This window comes from Nomascus leucogenys, chromosome 4 (assembly GCF_006542625.1).
Source record: "Nomascus leucogenys isolate Asia chromosome 4, Asia_NLE_v1, whole genome shotgun sequence".
Taxonomy (NCBI): domain Eukaryota; kingdom Metazoa; phylum Chordata; class Mammalia; order Primates; family Hylobatidae; genus Nomascus; species Nomascus leucogenys.
Window position 1 is genome coordinate 70,753,840 of NC_044384.1, and position 17,684 is coordinate 70,771,523.

The window sequence follows — 17,684 nt, forward strand, 5'->3', positions numbered from 1 at the left end:
CTTTTTAAAAAGCATGTGCGGCGTGAAGCTAGTAACTCTGTTGGTATTAAGCATTTTTCTAGACTGACTTTCATAAGTACTACTTCAGCTAAAATGTAAACATTCCCTGAAAGATATAGTTTGACTTTTATTTGGGGGTTTGTTTGGTTTTGTTTTTAAGGTTGAAAGAATGAAAGAATCGGTTGTTCAAGAGCCAACCCCACCCCCGCCCCCGCAAAAAGAAAGATTCATTAGATTTTCTTCTTTTCAGGAACTATCTGCTAGGGCTGAAGGCGACATTTTTCATGAAGCCACCATAATCTCGTTGAACAACATAATGTTAGAGCCAACAGTTACCATGGAAGGTATCTCTGCCAAAAGCCTTATTTTCCAAAGGAGGAAACTTGGGTGCACTTTTCAACATTCACTTAGCTAATTAGTGAAGAGCCTTTCAGAACGAATAAGTTCAACACGTTGGCTCAAACAAGCCTTTCTTGTGAGTGTTTCCCTAAAAACTCCGGTTACAATGACCCCATTGTTCCTTCAATAAGTCGTTAACATGATTGCTGTTGAGGGATGACATGCATCCAAGGAAGAACTGCTGATCAGGCCACTTGAGGTCACACCCACCCAACAGAGAAGCTCACATATCCTGCTTCAATGAATCCATCACATCAAAATTTGGAACCTGTTGCAAACAGCTGAATCTGCCACAACCTGCCTACGTGGGTTTTAGTATTAACTGTCACTGACAGTGCCCATTGAAATGATATGCATAGTATATAAAGCTTTGTTTTCTAATATATTGAGGGAATTGGAGAGCCAGTTAAATAATCAAGCACTGTAATTAACACATTTTTATTTACATTGCCCCCAAAGTCCCTACTGACACGCCTAGGAATCATAAACTCACAGGCTGTCAGCACAGGAAGCTATCTGAGTGGTCATCACAGCCCAGGTATCTCACTCAATGGTTCTCTGGTTTGTCTTCTTATCACATTTTCAAACATCAGAATCTTTGGTGGCACGCCACAAAGGCCCAAACAACTCACAACAACCCCAAACAAATCATCAAGAATTATGATGCTGTCATCCCAACAACATAACAATGCCCAGAAGAACAAAGCCATCACCACCTTCCCATTGGGCCACCCTTCATCCAGGTGCCACTGTTTGACCAAAACTCATTTCTGCTGCATCTCAGCTTGTCCTGACTAAACCCAAGCTCTCCTGGGCATGAGCTGGAAATGCTACTACTCGCAGCAAGCCTGCCTGACTTCCGCGTCATTCCCCACAACAGCTCAGCTCAAATTCCTCCCAGTAGACACTACTGAAGAGTACCTCTCTGACCGGAGCAATATAAATTCATTCACAAGTGGTGTAAATCAGGCAATAGTCCTGTGAATGATCTAGGATACACCAGATTGCCATGGCCCAGTGCTTAAGAAACACTCCTCCACCTTAATAATAAAACACAGGGTAAAGACAGAGAACCATGAATGCACTAAGAAATCTGAATTCTAGAATGGGTTCTTCCATTAATTAGCTATGTGACTGGAAAAGCAGTCTTTGATTTTCACACTATCAATGAGACATTTGGAAGACATACTTTCTTAGGAGTCTTCTAGTTTAAAGTTTCATGGTTCTAAGCAATATCACAGTGGTTCCCTGAATGGTGTTACCCTCTAAAACTATAGACAGTTCCTGAAAGGAGATCAATTTACATAAATAAATTGGATGACTTTTCTTTCTGCTAGGTACTAAGCCAATTCTGTCATCAAAATGTATTTAAGCCACTATTATAGAAAAAACTATGCTAACTGGCCACAGAATGAACATTAGGAAACAGCCTAATAATACCAATTTCTTGACAATCAGGAGGATTGGTTAAAGGCCAGATAACACATCCCTTGTTATAAATGCATCATCACATAATAATGATTTGGGTGTAAAGATTTTTCCCTGTGCTCTTCATCCTTCATATGAGCATAAAGCACACTTTTATCAACATCGAGAAATGGATCATTAAATACATACGCATAACACCATGAAACATTTTACAAACTACACCAACTGACATCGCAAATAAAAAATGAACAAATTAAGACATAGGAGGAAAAATAATAATTTTAATCTCTCTTAATTATATAGCAATTAAAAAGGAATAATAATTTAAGAAAATCAAACTGTCTTCCACAACTAAAAGTATTCATTGTAACAAAAGTTAATTAGCATTTTTAATCAATAAGATAGACTTTCTAATATCCTGAATTACAAATTGTTTGAGTTTTCAATTTATTTTTTCTAGATCCCTTTAAAAATTGTATTTCTGCTCATTCAATACTAATATTTAACTTTAGACAAATGACTTAGTCACCACAAAATAGCACAGTGCCCAAGGCCATCCCTATGAACTATGAAATGGCTTCAGAGACTCTCAAAGATTCTCTGAAGTTGCCACATAGAGAAAAGACAATTGATCCAACATAAAACCACTCAAGGAAATTTCATCCAGGGCTTGAATCCCAGGCCTACTGGAAGCAGTGTTATCAAAGCTCCCTGAAATACCTCAGTGAAACTCATTAAATTCCTGGTTGCAGAATCAGCCCATCTTTCCCAGGACCTGCTCACTCCCAGGCGTGGGGCAAGCTGCCCATCCCAGGTATCAGTGGGTTATCTAAGGGTCTGCTCTGAACTGTGCTTGAAATTCTATAGGGATTCCTGTTTCAAGGCTTCTGAATTCCCAGAATTTGGGATTTGACATGGACACACCCTCCTACTTGCTTTAGTTCAATTTTACCAGACAGTTTGAATTTTTGTAGAAGGTTGAATAATGGCCCCCAAAGGAAATCCATGCCCTGATCCCCAGAACGTGTATCACCTTAAGCAGGAAAAAGGACTTTGTAATTGTGTGTAAGTAAGGATCTTGAGTTGGGAAGGTTATTCTGGATTATCCAGGTGGGCTCTAAATACACTCCCGGTATCCTTCTCATAGAGAGGCAGAGAGAGAGTTGACACGGAAAGGAGAAAGCCATGGACAATGCAGGCGGGGATTGGAGTGGGGTTGCCACATCCCAGAGAATAGCAGCAGCCAACAGAAGCTGGAAGGGACAAGGCACGCATTCTCCCTTCAGCCTCCGGGGGAGCAAGCCTCTGCTGAGATTCATTTCAGCCCCGTGACATTGATTTGGACTTCTAGATTCCAGAAACCTTAAAGCTGTTGTCGTAGCCACCATGTTTGTGGTAATTTCTTACAGCAGCCACTGGAAGCTAATACAATTTTCAACTGGACTTTCCACTATTTTCCACTGATCGTGACCTCAGAAGCAAACTTGGATATGGTATTAAGCGTCCCTAAAAGACCTTGTACAGACACATCTATGTGTATGGCATTAAACACCCTCAAGAGACCCTCTACAGACAATATCTCCGCTCATGATATGAAACGCCTGTCAGAGACCCTCTGCAGACAATCTCTATGCTTGTTGTTCCAAGAACCACTCTCATAACTGTTTTTTTTCTTGAGAGAAACATCCATTTTTGTTGATGTTAATAAGCAATTCAGCTTGCTAAACATAGGAAAATACAATTTTAGGTTCAGGTCTTGGTAATTAGTCTTCCTTTATATGCAAATACAATTAGCATTTTCATGCAAAGTCGCCAAAACTAAGGAATAAATTCTATTTTCGACCTACAGAACAGTTGTAATTATATTTATTATTTGTCAGTTCAGACTCAATCCCAATTATAGGTCATAGAGGAAAGTTTTCAAATAAACAATTTATCTAAAATATGATCGATTTTAGAGGATTTAGTAAAAACAAAACAACTTTTTAGAAGTGGTTCTTTTCCCTGATAACATTTGGATCCTATACAGGCTTTGAGATATGTGTAATTTCCAAAAAATGTGGCATTAAATAAACACTTCCATATAGAAATATAATAAGTGCAACCATTCTGAATTGGGACCGCTGCGTAATGTGTTTCATTCACATCAAATTCTCGTTAGGAACACCTGGGCCCATCACTGCTGCCCCTGATTAGTGCTGCTACCTCCTGGCCACAGCCGTGCTGTCTGCCAGTCTGGAGGTGCCAAGCAGCCAGATCATCACCCTAAATCTCCAACCTCACAATGATGCCATTGGTGCATTAACTGTCCTGTGATGGAGAATTTCCCACATAAATGATTCCCACTCACCCAGACACAGAGCCAATGAAATCTGAGGGCACAGCTGGCAAATGCCATCGTATGTGGAGAACTAACATTGTTCACAGTGGTGAGATCAGCAAACTCAAAAGTGGTATTGTATCATAACAAAGACGGAAAATGTGCAAAAATCTTCACCTTTTAACATCTCAGATATGAATACGACTTTTGTTTCAAGAGCAGTTTTCAAGCTATAAACTCTTAGACTCCACAGGCCGCTGCACCACCTCGGAGACGATCACTTTGCTCATTCCCGGAAGTTGCTACAGGAACTAAGCCACATCTAGACATTACCTAGTTATAATGATAGATTTTGGAAAGACGGGAGATGTTTATTTCCTTTTTTAACCTTTTGAGAATCTTGGAAACATTGAATCATTTCATGCAAGTTTATGTACTTTAAGCAATGATATATCCAGGAATATTTTAAAGTAAGAGGAAGTTAAAAATGATCCAGCAATATTTTAAAGAGGAAGTTTGTATACACACACGTACACACACACACGCACACACATGTGAGCATGTATAAATATATATAAAATATATGACTATAGGTATGTATTAGATGAGATTCACAGCAGCTGTAACTTGGACCAAGCTGAAATTAAGAGCACAATAAGAATTTCTTTGCCTCACCCACTTAGATATTCATGTGGACCTATGTTTTAATCTTCCCTGGGGACATTGGTGAAGGAGGGAGGAAGCATGCATGGGTCTTTTTGTGCCTAAGGGAGTTGAGAAAAGGAAGTTACCAGGGCAGGAGGAGCAACCAGAGCAGCCGTGGGGACTGTGACTAAGGCCGGCCTGCACTGAACGGCCATGCATTCTCTGACTGATGGCTGCAGGAGCCACAGTCCTCCCATTTCCAGAGCCCATACACACCATGATCAGACCGACCCCAAAGACACGGAGCACACTGCCCTGAACACTGGGACAGCTCGCTGGAGGCTCAGGACCAGGCTCAAATCACAGCCAGTCTGTTGTTCTGTCGGGTGGGACAGGAATGGTGCTGCAGACTGAACTGTGTCCCCAGAGATGCTGAAGCCCTAAACCCCCCTGTGGCTGCATTTGGAGACAGGGCCTTCAAGACACAAGTAAGGGTGAATTAGGTCATAGGGCTGGATCACTAATCCAGTATGACTGGGGTCCTTATAAGGAGAAAAAGAGACCCCAGGGATGCTTGCACAGAGAGAAGGCCGTGTAAGGACAAGGGAAGAAGAAAAGCCAAGGAAAGAGGCCTCAGGAGAAACCAACCCTGCCAACACCAGCACCTAGACGTTGGACCTCCAGCCTCCAGAACTGTAAGAAAACAAAAATCTGTTGTTTAAGCCAGTCTGCAGGCCTTCGTTATGGCAGCCCCAGCAGACTAATGCATATAGGTCTTAGACTCAAGACTCTCTGCTCAGTAACTACAACAACCTTGGAGACATACTTGACTCTATCTCAGGCTGGCAGGAGCCACCTCCATACTCCATTCTCCAGGAGCAAGGACCCAGGCCCATCCTGAGGCCTGGTACAAGATGCTACCAAGGGCATCAGTCTGTGAAACCTACAGACAGCTTTGTGAAGAACTGTTGCTCCAAATGAAGATTCTGGGGTCCCAGTGGCCCAGGTCTCCTGGGGAGTTAAAGAGCCACAGCCTGAGCCTGTCTCCCTCCTCACTGAGCAGCTGTAGCTGGGCTTACCCTTCCAGAGCCCTGCACAGTGAGAGCACAGCAGACAGAGGGGCCCCAGCCTGCAGAACTCCCCACTCCACAGACTGCCTTCTGCGTTTGACCACCACACTTTGACCATGCTTTAATTCGACTGTAATTTACTGGGACCATCAAGTCATTTTCACCCTTTTCTTGTAACAGTGGCATTAAGTTTCACTGCCCCTGTGTACCAGTGGGAGATGGAGGAAGGGCTGTGGGAGTTCAGTTGTTTGCAGTTCTCTTGCTTTTAGGTGGAATTTTGCAGGCAATAAAACACGGCTTATTCTTATTTTTATTTTTATTTTTACAGGGAGACAAGGAGCCTTCCAGTAGTGGTTCAACACAGTTCTGCAAAACACGACACTCTTGATAAGTTTATCCTGTGATAGAAGGAGATGAAAACTCAGAAATGACTGCTAGCCTGGACAAGTCCCAGTCTGTGATTCGAGTGCCACAGCATTCTAGTAAAATTATCTGGAGAGAAAAACCCTTGATATGCAGGTGAGGAGCAGCTGATGTCTGAAGTCTGATATGGCAAGAAAGTTCCAGATTCTGGAAGAAGAAACTAAACCCATCAAAACATAAGTGAGAGACACTGCAACCAGCTTAAAACAATATGGGCAATTGAAAAAAGACTGAGAATGTTCACATACATTGCTGGGGCCTGTGAGGAGAGTTAGGTCCCATGTCTGCTGCAGTGCTGGTTGCAAAGAGCAGAGAGGCTGCAGCTCCCCTGGGAGAAGAAGGCAGGGGACGTGATGTAGGGTCAGGCTGTGGAGACAAAGTTGATGGCGAGGAGAAGGGATCAGGAGGAAGCTGCACAGTCCAGTGGGCACTGAACATTCAGCACCAGGAGAAAATATCAGTTCTACCCCAAGATTGCTAAGAAGAGGGGAAAAGCCCACTGGATAGGTCATCATAGAGGCGTCCACACTGAGAGTGTCACCTGAAAGGGCAGGTCAGAATCTTAGGCGAGAGCAGAAGAAAGGACCATACTTGGTTGAAAGACAGAAATGGAGCATCCTGTATATGAGCTGACCTGCAGAGCACAGGTGGCATGGTGTGTCAAAGCAGATGACCTGGTGGCACACGAAGAGGAAGGGCTGGCGACCTATAGAAAGCAATTCAAAGATCTTGGGGGAAAACTGGAAAGAATAATTTCTTCTTTTCAGAGACAGATCCTGTCCCAGGAGGGAAGAGCTCATGATCACTGGTGGAAGCTTGGAGGATGAACAAAACCTCATTATTTCCAGATGGGAGATCACAGACCTGAAACAAAGAGAAACAAAAGACAATTTATCTCAAGCCTCTTGTTTGTAATTTTAATTTTTAATTTTTGTGGGTACATAGTAGGTGTGTGTATTTATGGGGTACATATGGTATTTCGATACAGGCATACGATATGTAATAATCACATCATGGAAAATTGGGTATTAATACCCTCAAGCATTTATCCTTTGAAGCTGCTGCTTCTTCTCCTCCTTCTTCCTCTTCTCCTCCTCCTTCTCCTCCTCGTCTTCCTCCTTCTCGTTTCTTCTTCGCTCCTCCTCCTGCTCTCCTCCTCCTCCTCCTTCTTCTCCTTCTCCTCTTCTTTTTAAGGGCAGGGTCTTGCTCTGTCACCCAGGCTGGAGTACAGTGGTATGATCATGGCTCACTGCAGCCTCAACCTCCTGGGCTCAGGCAATTGTCCTGCCTCAGCCTCCCAGGTAGCTGGGACTACAGCTCCTCAAGCTTCTTGAAGTGGATCTTAATGCATTTGACAATCCTGGTGGGGCATTAGGCAGGGAGTAAATACGTCCTGACCTCTGAGACCGAAGTGTCCCTCATGCCTCTCCTCAGACCCTCCCTTTGGCTGCCAGGCTGTGTTCCCCTCCCCTCTCCTTTTCCTTCTCCCTCCTCCTCTGCCATTCTCCAATCCAGTGTTTCATGTGCATCCAAATGGAGAGGAGTGGTCTTGTTAAGAGCACTCCCTCTTCCTCCACCTCCTCCAGGACCCTGTGCACTCCGCATCCCAGCTGGCTCCCCACCAAAGTGTCTTAGGCCTCCTTTTTCTCCATCACAGTCTGGGTTTTCTTACACACCTTTATCCAGAAAATGGAAGTGACTTACCTTTGGTTTCCCTCAGCCTCCATCTGACCCTAGCAGTAAAAATCCTGAAACACTGCAAAGACATCAAGTCATTAGGTTTTGTCTTTTTTCCTTGAAATATTGTTGACTTCTATATACTTAATTTTAGGATAGACAGCTGTTTTTATGCAAGTGATTTTATTTTCTCTCATTTTGCTTCTTGATACTAATATAAATTTCAGGTTAGATTTAGAAAATAAAGATCACTTGAATACTCCTGTTACATTATACGCTTTAGAAAATGTAAGTAGCAGAGTTTTATTTGATAAGTCAGTCTACATGATCATATAATATCATCTGTGAGCAGTTTATCCCATGGAGACATTTAAAGTAGAAAAACACTTTTCCATCTGTTAATGTTTGTATCTGCCACTGTTACAAGAAAAGGGTGAAAATGACTTGATGGTCCCAGTAAATTACAGTCGAATTAAAGCACGGTCAAAGTGTGGTGGTCAAACGCAGAAGGCAGTCTGTGGAGTGGGGAGTTCTGCAGGCTGTAGTTGGTACCCCTTCCACCTCCAGCATCTTTGGACAGGAAAATACTAACAATGAAAACACTACCTATAACAATCTGTAGGCTAGAGCTAACATCATTCGATAGGGAAAGGCCATACAATTTGGCACTTAAGAAAACTGAGGCCGGGCACGGTGGCTCACGCCTGTAATCCCAGCACTTTGGGAGGCCGAGGTGGGTGAATCACAAGGTCAGGAGATCGAGACCATCCTAGCTAACATGGTGAAAACCGTCTCTACTAAAAATACAAAATATTAGCCAGGCGTGGTGGCAGGCGCCTGTAGTCCCAGCTACTGGGGAGGCTGAGGCAGGAGAATGGCGTGAACCTGGGAGGCGGAGCTTGCAGTGAGCTGAGAGAGCGCCACCGCACTCCAGCCTGGGCGACAGAGCGAGACTCCATGTCAAAAAAAAAAAAAGAAAGAAAGAAAAAGACAACTGAAAATGAACTGAACAATTGAGAATATCCCCAAGAAAGTTAAAAATTGAAAAAGAAACAGAAGAAAATGAGAGCTATGGAAATAATAAAATATTGGAACAAAATGTTTCAGATCTCTGAAAAATTGGAGTGCTTCACAAGAAAATCTTAGTTAATTATAAGGTAGACATTTTTTCTGTTATTAACTTTTAAACAGTGAATGCAGAAACAAAACTGGAATAAGTGAAAGAAATCCAGACATAGAGGAAAATAATGTTTCAGAGCTCAGGGCAGGGCCAGGAAGAGAAAGGAACGGGTGGAGCCCTGCCTGAACCTCTGCTCATCTTCCCGCCCACCTCCCCATTCCCCCTCTGCACACCAAGAGAACAGCACAGCTCCTCCTGGCCTGGCCAGCTACCTGGTCTTCCTAGGGGCAAAACCCAGAAACTCCCCATTCTGTGTTGCCTTGAGCTCTCTCCTGCACCCCTCCACCCTCAGCCATAGCCAGTCAGTACTGGCCACTTCACCTGCAGTCTCAGGACCAGTCTTCCACAAGGGGCACAAATGGGAAGAGAAGCTCTGCAAAGCTCTCTGAGACTCGCCATCCCACCTTGTTCCTTGGTTCTGACTTCTGCCTCATTTCCCTGGGTTGTCTTTAGTGCTCCCCATCCGAGTAAATGCCCAGGCCCCAGGCCCTGCAAAAGTGAAGTGCCTGACCGTTTGTAGTCCCAGCCAAGGCCTGCGATGAACCCTGGCCAACATCGCGTAAAATCTACTTTCCCACAATTGTGCAATTTCTAATAGTCCTGTAAAATACCAGGGGGAAAAAAATGGGATTTTCACTTAAGTAGACAGCTCAAATCATGGATGAAAATGTCATTGTATGTATACAAAATGTTAAGCAAATTGTCCTGAAATACCTATATAATACCTTGTCAAAGAATTAAATTCTGATTATGTATTTATTTGGAAAGTGCAAAGAAGAAAATAATTCACAACAAATAACTCATAGATGTCTAAGTTTCTTATCTTTCTGACTGTGTTACCAAGTGGTAAGTGGAAAGGACATCAAAAATTCCCCCAGAAAACAAATATTATGGTGATAAGGCTCAAGTTTAGGTCATTGTGGCTCTGATGAAACGGAAACATCTCTTTTTTAGCGAACGGCGCCCTCTTATGTTATAAGCACGACATAATGTTTTCATTAACATATTTGGGTTTGCTGCTTTCTTATGAGACACTCTTATTTTGCGTTTTTGTTTTTTTTTTTCTGTTTTAAGAGACAGTATCTTGCTTATGTTGCCGAGGCTGGAGTGTGATGGTGCATATCATAGCTCACTGCAGCCTGGAACTCCTGGGCTCAAAGGATCCTCCTGCCTCAGCCTCCTAAGTAGCTGGGACTATATGCACACGCCACCACTCCCAGCTGCTTTGATCCTTCTTAGACAACTGTACATCAGGAAGTGCAGAGAAGTAATGAAGCACCAGCGGCACCCCGGGTGGAGTCCCTGATGAGACGGACAGACCGTGTGGACATTGGGAACCTTAGGATGCGCTAAAATATGGAGCTTCTTGAAATCGAGGCATTTAACAGAAAATAGGAGATCACTAATTACTTTGAGGAGGGAAATACTGTGAGGAGAAGATGCTGAGAAAGATATTTCAGACTGGGTGTGGTGGCTCACGCCTGTAATCCCAACACTTTGGGAGGCTGAGGCTGGTGGATCACTTGAGATCAGGAGTTCGATACCAGCCTGGCCAACATGGTGAAACCCCATCTCTACTTAAAATACAAAACATTAGCCAGTTATGGTGGCGTGCAGCTGTAGTCCCAGCTACTCCAGAGGCTGAGGCAGGAGAATCACTTGAACCTGGGAGATGAGGTTGCAGTGAGCTGAGATCACACCACTGCACTGTAGCCTGGGCAACAGAGCCAGACTCTGTCTCAAAACAAAACAAAACAAAAAAAGATGTCTCAAGTTCGTGTCTTTATAACTTTCTAACTCATTAAAAGGATTGAATGCTGTGCATCCACAGAGCAGGCTGAGGACTCGGGAGGCACTCAGTTGATTTGAAACCCTTGCTGGTCCACGGGCCAACCTGTGACCTTGGGCAAGTCATCTTCTCCTAGCTTCAGTTTCCACATTTGTAAAATTCATAAAGAGAGACTTCCCCAGGAATACTGCTGGATTCCATGAGATTATCCACATTATGATGGTCAGTCATTCTGAGAAGCAGCCAGGGTGTCCTGGGAGGAGCCTGGGAAGAACCCCTTTGCGGGAGGACCGCGGGGCAGCGCGGAAGGGGAGACCACGGGCAATGGGGCCACACTAGCACTGCACTGGGGCACCTGCCCAGAATATGCAGGGGCTCAGGGAGCATCTGCTCACAGAGAAGGTGAAGAGCAGTTTAATGAATGAAGCCATCGCTGAGCAGCCTGCAAACGACCTTGCCTGGTGACCACCTACTCAGGTTCAGAAAACTAAAATGATCCTTGCTGCCCAAGAGGAGTCACTTTCGGATCTATCCAGCAATGAGTAGACGCTCTTGCCAAGGTCTGGCAGTCTCGGCCCTTCCCACAGCCTTATGCCTTCCTTTGTTTGCAAGTCTGTTTCTTTCCCTGGAGATCTGTGCTGCCCCGGGCAGTAGCCACTGACTACACGTGGCCCTTGAGCATGTGCAGTTGGGATGTGCTGTAAAGGAAAATCATACACTGGCTTTCAAAGACATGGCACTTTTTTTAAATGTAAAAAAATCCTATTCATAATTTTATGTTGATTATTCATTTTCATAATTAAGGTGTCTTAGGTTAAATATAACATATTATTAAAATAAATGTCACCCATTTCTTTTCATTTTTTCACTATGGCTACCAGAAAATTAAAATCGCACATGAGGCTCACCTTACACTTCTATTAGACAGTGCTGCACTAGACATCAAGTGTTGAGGGCAGAGATTGTCTTGCTCTTTCTTGATTCCCTGGAGCTCGGGCCCATGGCACTATGCCCGACTGCCCTAGTATTTTTCATCCTGCGGACCCATCAGCAATGGACCTGAAGAGTTCTTCTCCATGATCTCTTATGGCCTTGTTTCTACTGTCCCTAAACTCAGGGCTTACTGCTTCCGTTTCTTCAAAATCCTTCCTGGCATATGATCTAGTAAAGAACCCCAGGAACACAGAATCACAGGCTTGGAGTATGAACGTAACACCTTTCCCACCGCTGCTGAATCCTCTTCATATTTCTTGCTTTGTGGATGAGATTGCAAATGCACCCATCTCCCAGTGATTTCTCTGTTCTGATTCTGGTCAATGATGCAACACAGAAATGAAACAAGAATATATGCCAACCATGAATAGGCTTCTCATTTCATACAGACAGCCCTGCACATGGCTTAGATTTAAAGTCCGAAAATTAAAAGTAGAAGAGCCATTTCTTAGTCTCCAGCTCCTGCATTCAGTTGCTCTGAAAGGCCGTGGGGAGGTTGGACTGATAACAATGTGTGCAGCTGATGGGTATTTAGACGAAAACTTAAAGCCAGAGTGAAGTTTCTGGGAGCCCAAGTTTTGATCAATCACTGAATAGAAACCCCATGACTCTCATTATAAAACTACTTTTCTTTTTTTTCCTCTACTGAGATTTACTCTGGCTAGTTGCTGAATTTCCATCGCCTAATTTTTAAAGCAAATGTAAGTCTTCCTAACATTTATCACAGAATGCTATCTCTGTGGTTTCCCACCATAAAACAGAATCTCAAACTACCTCTTATCTAATGCCTATCGAAAGCCTAAACAAGAGAAAACATATTTATAGAGGATTATTTGGAAGATACATAATCTATCCACTTCCCTAAGAAATCCATGCATTCTACATTTGAATTAAGTCAGATTATCAAAAGTCTAAATACACAAATGATCATTTCAGCTTAAGGTTCACCTAACAATACCTTTAAGAGATGCATTTTTATACCATGCCCTCAGCATGTGTAACAGATCATTTCAAGAAAAAAGTCCACAAAATTCATTGCTGTATTACTATAAAAATGTTAACGTATGATTTGCTAGCTATGTGTTCTCAGACTCCCTTATAAATCCCAAGTAGAGAATTGTTTTAATGTCAGCTTGAAGAAAAGTTCATAATCGTCTGTATTTTCCCTTCAAATAAAAAATACTGTGTAACTGTTTCAGCATTGCGTGGTTTAAAATCTGCCCCCCAAAATAATAATAATAATAATAATAATAACCTGGATCCTGGATTCAAGAGATCTACCAAACTTATATAAGAAACAAACAATTAGTATCTGAATAAAATCTTTTAGATAACAGAAAAAGAGCGAAGATTTATTATCTCATTTCTAAAACTAAATAAAATCACCCCCAGAAAGGGACAAAACAAAGAAAAAAACTGCAGGCCAGTCTCACTGTTAAACATAGATGCAGAAGTCTTAAGCAAAATGTTAGCAAAATAAATCCATCACTGAACAAAAGGGCTAATACATGGAGTTCAAGCCATTTCAACATTAGGATGTCTGTTAAGATAACTTCAAACGAATGGTTTGTGAAAGCAGAAAACCATCTGATTATCTCAACAGATCTGAGGAAAATACTAAAATTTAAAAACATTTATAAATTTAAAAATAAACTCCTAGAAAGCTTAAAACAAAGAAAAACTTTGTTATCCCAATTAAAAGAGTATACCACAGATCTTCAATGTTAAAACAGCAAAAAGATTTGCTTTAAAATCTGGAAGAAGACAAAGACACCTGCTTGTGCTACTAGTCAACATTTTACTGGTGGCCCCAGCCACAGAAAGAAAAAAGAAAAGGAGGGAGGGAGGGAAGGAAGGAGGGAAAAGAAAAGAGGAAGGAAGGAAGGAAGGAAGGAAGGAAGGAAGGACAAAAGAAAGGAAGAAAGAAAAGAAAGAAAGAAAGAAAAGAAAGAAAAGAAAGAAAGAGAGAAAGAAAGAAAAGAAAGAAAAAAGGAAGGAAGAAAAAAGGAAGGAAGGAAAGAGTGCAAGAGGGAGGGAGAGAGAGAGAGGGAGGGAGGGAAGAAAGAAAGGAAGGAAGGAGAAAGAGAAAGAGAGGGAGGGAGGGAGGGAAAGAAAAAGAAAAAGGAAAAAAAGAGAGAGAAACAGAGAGAGAAAGGGAGGAGGGTGGGAGGAAGAAAAGAGAAAGTTAATGACAAACTCATTATTTTTTATTTATGTGATTGTCCCCAAAGGAAAAACCCTTGGAACTAGTAGGAGAGCATAGACCTGTTGCTGGATACAAGGCAAATGTGTCAAAGGTGACAGCTTTCCTATGGACCAACACAATTTAAGGGAGAATTGTAATGGATAAATAACTACTGTTGTCTATAGCATCAAAAAATGTTTAAAAATCTAAGAATAAGAAATGTACAAAAATTACTTGAAGAAAACTATAGACTTTCTTGAAGGATATTTTCAACAGCCCAATTAAATGGAGAAATGTACCATGTTCTTAGGGAGAAAGATATAATGTTGTGTTTAAAAGTGACCTTTCCTTCCAAATAATGTAACAATAAATACTACTTCCAATGAAATTCCCAAAGCAATTTGTTTTTATAAAACTTCATAAATTTATTTTAAAAATTAATTGGAAGAGTAAAAAAATTAAAAGCAATGAAGATAGAACACAAACATAATATAGTCTGATAATAATTAAATGTATTTTTCTTCATTTAAGAAGACAAGTAGGCCGGGCGCGGTGGCTCACGCTTGTAATCCCAGCACTTTGGGAGGCCGAGGCAGGCGGATCACGAGGTCAGGAGATCGAGACCACGGTGAAACCCCGTCTCTACTAAAAATACAGAAAAAATTAGCTGGGGGTGGTGGCGGGCGCCTGTAGTCCCAGCTACTCGGAGAGGCTGAGGCAGGAGAATGGCGTGAACCTGGGAGGCGGAGCTTGCAGTGAGCCGAGATTGCGCCACTGCACTCCAGCCTGGGAGACAGAGCGAGACTCCGTCTCAAAAAAAAAAAAAAAAAAAAAAAGAAGACAAGTAGGCCCATGGAATAAAAAATAAAATTCTGAGAAAGACATATTTATATATGAAAATTTATAATATGTTAAAAGTGGCACTTCAACTAGTGGGGTGGAAAATTAGGACAATTATCTGTCTCTCTGGGAAAACATAAAACTAACTTTCTGCTTCTTCCCATTCCCAGAAGTGAATCCTAGATGGAAACAAGTGCCACATATAATAATTTTATATTACATAAGTAAACTTACTTAAGCAACACAAATTAACCCATTTTAGAACTAAGAGTTTTGACTACCTATTTTTTAAATTCTATGTAAAAAATTATTTTAAAAATTTAAAGACATAAAATGTATCAAAAATCTTCCCACTAAAAGAACTCAGCCCCAGAGAGTTTAATCAGTGAATTCTATCAAACTTTGAAAGGATAAATTGTATGTGAACTTTTACAGAAAATAAAATAGGTGGGAACACTTCCAAGTGTATAATATTAAGCTATTATAACACTAATTTTAAAGAACCTGGCGATGATGTGCAACATATAGAACAAACTAAGAATTATCATATATACAACATTCCTAAAAATAATTTAGAATAGGGCCGGGCGCGGTGGCTCACGCTTGTAATCCCAGCACTTTGGGGGCCGAGGTGGGCGGATCACGAGGTGAGGAGATCGAGACCACGGTGAAACCCCATCTCTACTAAAAATACAAAAAATTAGCCGGGCGTGGTGGCGGGCGCCTGTAGTCCCAGCTACTCGGAGAGGCTGAGGCAGGAGAATGGCGTGAACCCGGGAGGCGGAGCTTGCAGTGAGCCGAGATCGCGCCACTGCACTCCCGCCTGGGTGACAGAGCGAGACTCCGTCTCAAAAAACAAACAAACAAAAAAATTTAGAATAAAGACAAGCCAGTGAAAAAATTAATACAGGCCATGAACACAGAGTTTACACACACACAAATCTCTAAAGTACAAAAAGATGGTCATCTTCACCAGTAACTACAAAAACACAAAGGAAAACAATAATAAGATTTTAAAAACCCATTATCTATCATATTGGAAACCATTTTTTAAAGTGACAGCAGCCAGCGCCATGGTGGCAAGAAGAAATGGGCGTGCTTGTAAACTGTGGAAGCCTGTCTGGGGAGGAGGAGAGTGAGAATGTCTATCAGAAATGTAAATATACTTAGACTTAGAAGCAGTCATTAATGTATATCAGTCTACACATCTAAAATAAATCATGTAAGTACAAAATAATGAAATAGTGAAGGTAAGAGCAGAAGTTAACAGAAAACAATGGAGAAAATGAACAAACCAAAAACTTGTTCTACATTAAAAATCCATAAATGTGATAAACTCCTCACTACATTGATCAAGAAAAAAGAAAGCAAACACAATCCACCAATAACAATGAAAAAGAAGTCATCACTGTAACTCCCACATATGTTAAAAGAATAGATAACAAGAGAATGTTATGAACTTAATGCCAAGAAATTTTGGGGCAAGATAGTCAAAATGAACAAATTCTTTGAAAAATACAATTTACCAAAATTGACTCAAAAAATTAAAAAGAAATATAAACACCTTTGTAAGTGTTAAATGAATTTATCACAAACTTTCCCACCAAAAAAACTCAAGCCCCAGAGAGTTTAATCAGTGAATTCTCAAACTTTCAAAGAATGAATTGAACATGAACTGTAATAGAAAATAAAGGAGGTGGGAACACTTCCAGGTGTAATTTATTAGGCCATTATAGCACTAATTTTAAAGAACCTGACAAACATTGCAGAAAAAGAAAATTACAGACTAGTGTCTTTCATAAACATAGACACAGAATTTTTTAACAAAATATTTGCAAATCAAATCTAATAAATTATAAAAATAGTAATACAAAATGACCAAGTAGGATTTTTCCCAGGAAAGCAAGTTTGCTTTAACTCTCTAAAGTCGATCGATAGAATTCATAATGTTAGCAGTTACGTAACACAAAAAAAGTATTTGCCAAAATCCAATACCCATTCATGATATTTGCCAAACTAGGTATGAAAGGGAACCTCTTCAATTTGATTAAGAGCATCTTTCTAAAACATCTACAGATAACATTACAGTTAATGGTAAAACACTGAACACTGGCTCCCTTAGGTTGAGAAACAGTCCAGTATTTCCAGTCTCACCACATCGATTCCATTTCACCTCTGTCCCCCGAGAAGCTCCTTCAACAAGAGCACTGGGATGCTCGTATGATTTGATGCCCCCATCTCAGGCTCACAGGGATTGAATAAGTTGGCAAAAACACAGGATTTAAAGCTGCTTCTGTCAAACTCCTGGGCCTGTCATCTTAACCACTACCAGTGTTGCTCAGCTGCTTCTAGAAATAGTAAGGATTTTCTTTTTTTAGAGCAAAACTGATGAAAGAAAGTATCTAATTTTACCTCTCTAAGGTCAAAAAAGGTTTCAGCTCTCTCCAACACAAATAGCACACACACCCCTCAGGCACCTGGCAATATTTTTTAAATCCCTCTAGAAATAACTATTCCATTGAAGGGACCATTTTCAGTGATGAGTCACCCCTTCAGTCTCCCTGGGTTTAATAATAGCAAAACCTGTTGGAAGTTAAAGGGGAAGGGGGAGGTGGGAGGAAGACGGAAGGAAGAGCCACCAAGGGCATCAGCCAGTCAGCCGGGGGAGCTGCTGAAATGTTCTCACCTGCTTCTCCTCTTATTGTCATGTTCCTTTTATGTCTTAATCTCTCTAA

General features: G+C 41.5%; 1 pseudogene; it reads left to right on the forward strand.

Annotated features, from left to right (window-relative positions):
* LOC101177455 overlaps positions 1–17,684 on the forward strand; it is an 86,220-nt pseudogene that overhangs the window by 10,834 nt on the left and 57,702 nt on the right.